This window comes from Neoarius graeffei, chromosome 1 (genome assembly GCF_027579695.1).
Source record: "Neoarius graeffei isolate fNeoGra1 chromosome 1, fNeoGra1.pri, whole genome shotgun sequence".
In the NCBI taxonomy this organism is placed as follows: domain Eukaryota; kingdom Metazoa; phylum Chordata; class Actinopteri; order Siluriformes; family Ariidae; genus Neoarius; species Neoarius graeffei.
Genome location: NC_083569.1, coordinates 122,895,017 through 122,902,290, shown reverse-complemented (window position 1 = coordinate 122,902,290; position 7,274 = coordinate 122,895,017). Strand labels below are relative to the sequence as shown.

At 40.5% G+C, this 7,274-nt stretch overlaps 1 pseudogene; it reads right to left on the bottom strand.

Annotated features, from left to right (window-relative positions):
• Window positions 1–2,217: 2,217 nt before the first annotated feature.
• Window positions 2,218–6,485, bottom strand: LOC132883119 (aquaporin-1-like; annotated as a pseudogene).
• Between the last annotated feature and the right edge of the window lie 789 nt (window positions 6,486–7,274).

The window sequence follows — 7,274 nt, the reverse complement described above, 5'->3', positions numbered from 1 at the left end:
AGTATGCAAGCAAGTTGGACTGGATAGATGAGAAAACCAGGCATGATGACAGGTTGCCAGGAAGAGTGAAAGGGAATGTATACAAGACAATAGTAAGAGCAGCCATGTTTCATAGTTTGGAGACCATGGCACTGACAAGGGAGGCTGAACTGGATAGAGCTGAAGAGATCTTCATTGGGAGTGATGAAGTTAAACAGGATTTAAAAAAAAAAAAAAAAGCACATGTAGGACAGCTTGGAAACAGTGAGGGAGGCAAGCTTGAGATGTCTTGGAGACAGAGCACTTCTTGCTCACATCTGTGATTTTCAATTTGGCTAATCACTTGCTAATGAAACCATAGCTGCTAGATATTTTAGCCAACACCAAGGTCATTGCCACTTGGCTCACAAGAGAAGCAAGGACTGCAGACACTTCAAATTGATTAAGACATGCTCATTTGTAAGACTACAAATTCATATGGAATAAAGATCTTGACTACTGACTGATGTTAGCCATCAGGTTACAGAGTTCAAGATGGATAGGTATTTAACATAGTATCTAAAGGAGGGTTATGTATAGTGGTGCTTGAAAGTTTGTGAACCCTTTAGAATTTTCTATATTTCTGCATGAATGACCTAAAACATCAGATTTTCCCACAAGTCCTAAAAGTAGATAAAGAGAACCCAGTTAAACAAATGAGGCAAAAATATTATACTTGGTCATTTATTTATTGAGGAAAATGATCCAATATTACATATCTGTGAGTGGCAAAAGTATGTGAACCTTTGCTTTCAGTATCTGGTGTGACCCCCTTATGCAGCAATAACTGCAACTAAACATTTGTGGTAACTGTCGATCAGTCCTGCACACCGGCTTGAAGGAATTTTAGCCCATTCCTCCATACAGAACAGCTTCAACTCTGGGATGTTGGTGGGTTTCCCCTCACATGAACTGCTCGCTTCAGGTCCTTCCACAACATTTTGATTGGATTAAGGTCAGGACTTTGACTTGGCCATTCCAAAACATTAACTTTATTCTTTAACCATTCTTTGGTAGAACGACTTGTGTGCTTAGGGTTGTTGTCTTGCTACATGACCCACCTTCTCTTGAGATTCAGTTCATGGACAGATCTCCTGACATTTTCCTTTAGAATTCACCGGTATAATTCAGAATCCATTGTTCCATCAATGATGGCAAGCCGTCCTGGCCCAGATGCAGCAAAACAGGCCCAAACCATGATACTACCACCACCATGTTTCACAGATGGGATAAGGGTCTTATGCTGGAATGCAGTGTTTTCCTTTCTCCAAACAGAATGCTTCTCATTTAAACCAAAAAGTTTTTTGGTCTCATCCACAAAACATTTTTCCCCCAATAGCCTTCTGGCTTGTCCACATGATCTTTAGCAAACTGCAGACAAGCAGCAATGTTCTTTTTGGAGAGCAGTGGCTTTCTCCTTGCAACCCTGCCATGCACACCATTGTTGTTCAGTATTCTCCTGATGGTGGACTCATGAACATTAGCCAAATGTGAGAGAGGCCTTCAGTTACTTAGAAGTTACCCTGGGGTCCTTTGTGACCTCACGACTATTACACGCCTTGCTCTTGGAGTGATCTTTGTTGGTCGACTGCTCCTGGGGAGGGTAAGAATGGTCTTGAATTTCCTCCATTTGTACACAATCTGTCTGACTGTGGATTGGTGGAGTCCAAACTCTTTGGAGATGGTTTTGTAACCTTTTCCAGCCTGATGAGCATCAACAATGCTTTTTCTGAGGTCCTCAGAAATCTCCTTTGTTCATGCCATGAACACTTCCACAAACATGTGTTGTGAAGATCAGACTTTGATAGATCCCTGTTCTTTAAATAAAAACAGGGTGCCCCCACACACACACACCTGATTGTCATCCCATTGATTGAAAACACCTGACTAATTTCACCTTCAAATTAACTGCTAATCCTAGAGGTTCACATACTTTTGCCACTCACAGATATGTAATATTGGATCATTTTCCTCAATCAATAAATGACCAAGTATAACATTTTTGTCTCATTTGTTTAACTGGATTCTCTTTACTTTTAGGACTTGTGAAAATCTGATGTTTTAGGTCATATTTATGCAGAAATATAGAAAATTCTAAAGGGTTCACAAACTTAAGCACCACTGTATACCACATTTTGATGAAATACAGAACATGTGTTCAGAAGATACAGGTTTATTTTCCAGTGTAATAAAAAGCCATTATGATTCCTCTGACTGAGCTGCAGGAGTACCATCCTCAAGCAGGGGCTCAGTCTCTGTATCCAAAGCTTCAGTACCATGGCACAAGGCCTTCAGCTGGCCAATAATGTCAGAACCATTAGGAAACAGAACAAAGTCATAAAGGAGTGCAGCTACAATACCACCACACAGTGGCCCAGCCCAGAACACCTAGAGAGAGAGAGAGAGAGAGAGAGAGAGGACATTGAGGGTTTCTGTACATGTTCTCATCCCATCCTAAATTTTCCTGGGGGCAGCACAGCACATGCAAGACACCCAACAAACCAAGACTGACTATACAATCATTTGCTGGTTTGTAAGTTGGTACATAAACTTTAACTCATTTTGTTGGAAGGGCCAATCTAAAGCATCTTAAGCTTTTAATTAAATGTTATCCCACAACACCAAGTTCTGGATGATAGATAAGGTCTATTAAACACAGCTGGCAGAAGAGAAGTTGAAAAAGTCACATTATATTAAGGCACTATTTTTTTTTTAGAGTAACAGCTCATTTATAGGAAAATATGGCAGAAGCACATGTTCCTTAAAAAGGAGCCATTAAGCAAGTGCTAAAACTATTCACATGACCCGTTAGCTGTAGGTTTTGTACTGGCAAGGCTGCTCACCCAATGGTGTTCAAACTCCATAGAGACCAGAGCTGGACCAAGAGATCGAGCAGGGTTGATACCACATCCAGTGTAACTGATCTGTGGTGACAAATTAAGTTAGCATCAAGCAATAAGTGTTTGGCTATTCAACTGGGACACTTCCAAAATGAGGTTCACACTTACTCCAGCAAGGTGAGCCAGAACCACAGACAGCCCACATGCAAATGGAGCTGAACCTACAGTCTTCTCCCACCTTTTGTCCACCATTGCCAGGACACACAGCACCAGTTGGAATGTGAGGAGAAACTCAATTCCAAAGCCTTGTCCCGGGCTGACACCCTTCAGCTACAGGACAAATGAAAACTAGGTCAACATTTTGGGGATAGATTAGGGATAAATTAGCTCATGTTTTAAGTTGTTCAAAATCTATAAAGCTGCTTTGCGACAATATTAAAAGCGCTATACAAAAACTTGACATTTTAACTCCTTGGCTTTTGCTAGGTCACAAGACATCTTTCCCCACACTGTGGGCTGGATATTTAACACTAACATCCAGTTAACCTTCAAATGCTGTTTAGCAATTAACAAGGAACAGCCCTGCATTTTAAAAATGCAAAAAAGTCAAGCCACGTAAGCAATCTGCAGACATAAGGGGGTGGTACAAGGGCAAGCACTTCTAGTCTACTTAGGCCCTGTCCACATGGCAACGGATTCAGGTGAACCTGATAAAATTGTTTTTCGTTTCGGCCTGGCGTCCACACGGCACCGGCGTTTTGGGTGCCCCAAAACGAAATCTTTTGAGAACGGGTTCCAGAGTGGAAAGATCTGGCAACAGCACCATTGCGAAGTCATCTGGATGAGTAGAACGGATTTGTTTACGATGACATCACAACCACATGACTGAGTGCTTCATGCTGGGCATAGACAAACAGACGCTGCCTTCCGCTTAGAATCATGCGTCATCCTCGCCACCATATTGGATGGGGCAAAGCAGAGAATAAAGATGCCTCATTCATGTGCTGCATTTAACTGTACCAACAGGTTTACCGTCCAAACGAGGTCACATGGGATTACCTTTCACAGGTGAGACTGGAAAAATACTTTATTGTATTTGGTCATAACGTAATTTTATGAACATATTTTTCTGACTTTGTAGCTAATATGAAGTCTCGCGCATAATAGCCGCTCGGTGAAACCTGTCTCCAAACAATTTATAAATAAATGTATAATTTATTTCATAGCCCACCCAACCAATTTCACCACCAGCTGTCAGATGGTGATGGCACACTCAAAAATAGAAGACCTTGGAAGCATGTCAGGCTGTGAAGCAATCACATGGAGCAATCCCACTGTAATATGGTTTAATTGAATTTTTTTCCATATAGCACTGTATATTGCAAAAATTATCGGAGACATTTTATAGCCTATCTGCACAGCATTTAATGAAAGTGATGCGGAGACGGCACGGCTTCAGCAGCGTAAGCACAGCACATTATTCTACACAATCCCCGCTGAGCTCCAAAACATGCCTTGATGTGTAGATATCGTTAGTAGCCTATGATAGTAGCAGCCAGGGCTTTGAACCAGAAATTTTTTTTCCTATTGGTTCGTTCCGAACAGAAACGGAATTAACGTTTCCGGTTTTGGGTTCCACCATTAAATAGACGTTCCCGAACTGGTTAGAACAAAAAAAAAATTAAAAAATTTGTTCCCTGTCAGCTGTTTAACAAATGGCTATAAAATTATGTCTCTGTCTCATCCAGCTTAAGCCAAATGTAGGCTAATTCTATTACAACCTTCATTAAATAAGACAAGAAATAATTCAAAACAATTATTTCAAATGTTGGCGATTTGGATTCTCAGTACGTCTTCCCATCTACACAAACAGAAAAAGTGCCAAAAATGAAAGATAATTCGTTTAGTGTGTTACCAAAGGCTAGTCAGGCCCTATGCATTGATAGGCTAACAGAGGTTAACGTCATTTAATGTTCACGAGCCTCTCATTAACGTGGACAAATATATTGATATCGTGTTTGAAATTGACGTTTTTGAGTAACGATAGACTGCAATATTTACCTCTTATTTAAGATGCGGAGACGTGATAGTAGTCCACCCTCCCGCTCTCTCCATTCAGTCAGCAAATGTCACACAGGAAGTGAACCCCAGCGGGTCATAGAAACTTGCGCAGGAGAAGAATGACTATTTGTAGGCTATGGAAACTTTGAGGAACAAAATAAAACCCGGTATTAACCAGTTAGCATTATTTTTAATAAGCGTTTCTGTTCCAGAACAAAAAATAAAGTTTCTGGTTTCGTTTCTGTTCGATGTGAAATAGAAAAAGTTCCCGGTTTTCGTTTTCGTTCCTTGAACCGGTTCAAAGCCCTGGTAGCAGCGGAATTTAAAAAAAAAAAAAAAAAAAAGTTTCCGATAGCTTGATTCCGGTATAGGCCTGCTGCATGTTGAGGAAATTTAGGTCACACCTCCCACGGAATATTGACCGGTATTTCGCACACTATAACCATCACATTAAAAGTTATATGTTGTTTTGATGCCTGTTTGTTTCCCAAATATATACATGTGTGTCTTAATGGGTGAATAAAAGGCATCGAGTTAAGCATTATCGTAGAAAGGGGCTTTATGAAGTTCAGTCCATTTACTTGCATTGGTTTACAGGGAAGATTTGCCACATCCAATATGGCGGACACTCTGACGTATCCCAGCAACGGGCCACCAGGCTCAATGCGGCCTCTATGTTTATATGTCTATGACGCCGGGTAGAAGGGGTTTATGCGCATGCGTCGTACTTCTATTGTTCTGGTGTCTCTGATGGGACCGTCTTACAGTGCACGTAGAGGTGTGGCATGTGTATTGCATCGTTTTCAGCAAGCGTTGCCATATGTACCTGATATTTTACTGATCCATTGCCCATGTGGACGCGATATTTAAAAAAAAAAAAAAAAAAAAAAAAAGTCTCGTTGCCGTTGTCGTGTGGATGTAGCCTTAGTATCAGGTTTAGTGGAAAACAGTTGATGAAACCATAGGGTAAATATTAGGTTGCAGTTGGCCATTTAAAGCACCATGATCTTACAGAAAGCCTAAATTAACATTTCCACCACCACTCTAAAAAGAGTTCAGCTTTTAGTTTGCTTTCGTTATTACAGCCACTGTCCTTCAGTTCCTTTCAGCCAAAGCCCTTCCACCATTATACAGACAGATTTACCATACACCTAGTGAAACTTATCAGAATTCATTTCAGCATGAGCAAAGTTACTCACCTTATTCAGCCCAAGTGAATCTACCACTGATGGTCTCACTCCCAGAACAATGCCACTAGCAATCACAGCCCCAGTCACCTGAGCTAGAATGTACCACAGTGCTCTGCACACACTAATCTGACAACTAACCAGCATAGCAAGTGTGACAGCTGGGTTCAGGTGAGCTCCACTTATGTGGCCTAAACTCTGAGCCAAGATAGCAATTGCTAGTCCAAATGCTAGTGCTACTTTTACTTCTTGGTCTGGGTAGCTGCTGTTCCCATTTCCAATTGCTGCAGAAACACCACAAAAGACAAGCATGGTTGTCCCTATGAGCTCAGCAAGGGCAGCCCTCCAAAACCCCCCAAGTCTGTAGCTCCTTCTTCATTATGCACTAAACCAGCTGTTCTATACTAGTGGAGTTATTCTACTTCTCCTGGGTTCTGTTATTTAAACTATTTCTTGTGACTATGTCGATCATTCTTAATTGGTCTCACAATCTGATTGGCTGAACAATTTTTCAGTCTCTCAATTAGCTGTCTCAATTAATCAGGCTTTCCTGCAAATCCATTTGGCTCAGAACCACCAAGCAGCTTCAAGTGGTTGTTTTTGTACCCAAAATAAATAATGAGCATGACGTGTATATTTGGAGGTATGGATAAATCCATATAAACATAAATCACAAGCACATTATTTAATAATTTATTTCAACATTTATTGCAGGTTAAACAGGTCTGTAATGCAATAATATGAGCAACAATTTTTAAAAACAGGGTCAAACTCACCAGACCTAGATCAGAGATCAGCAACATATGAATGATTAACACACTTGCAAAAATAGTGCCAAAACATTGCATTTAAACAGTGAATTTAAAATTAAACAGAGGGAATCAACTTGCTTCTGCAGTAACATGTAAGGGGGCAAAGCTATAAAATTTGTTCCACACTGAGTAAGAAATCCAAAAATCTTTGTAATCCAGAAAGATAAATTGTCCCTGGTTAAAAAACTAAAATCCAGTGTACCACCACCACTGGAATTGATGGCAGACTCTATTGTGTACCCACTGAGAAAGCAGGTTGTATGTGCTGATGTGTAACAAATAATTAAAAAAAATGAAAGCAAGAAAGATAAAGAGTTTTTTAGTGAGTGAGACATATCCAATGCAGTAGAGTACAA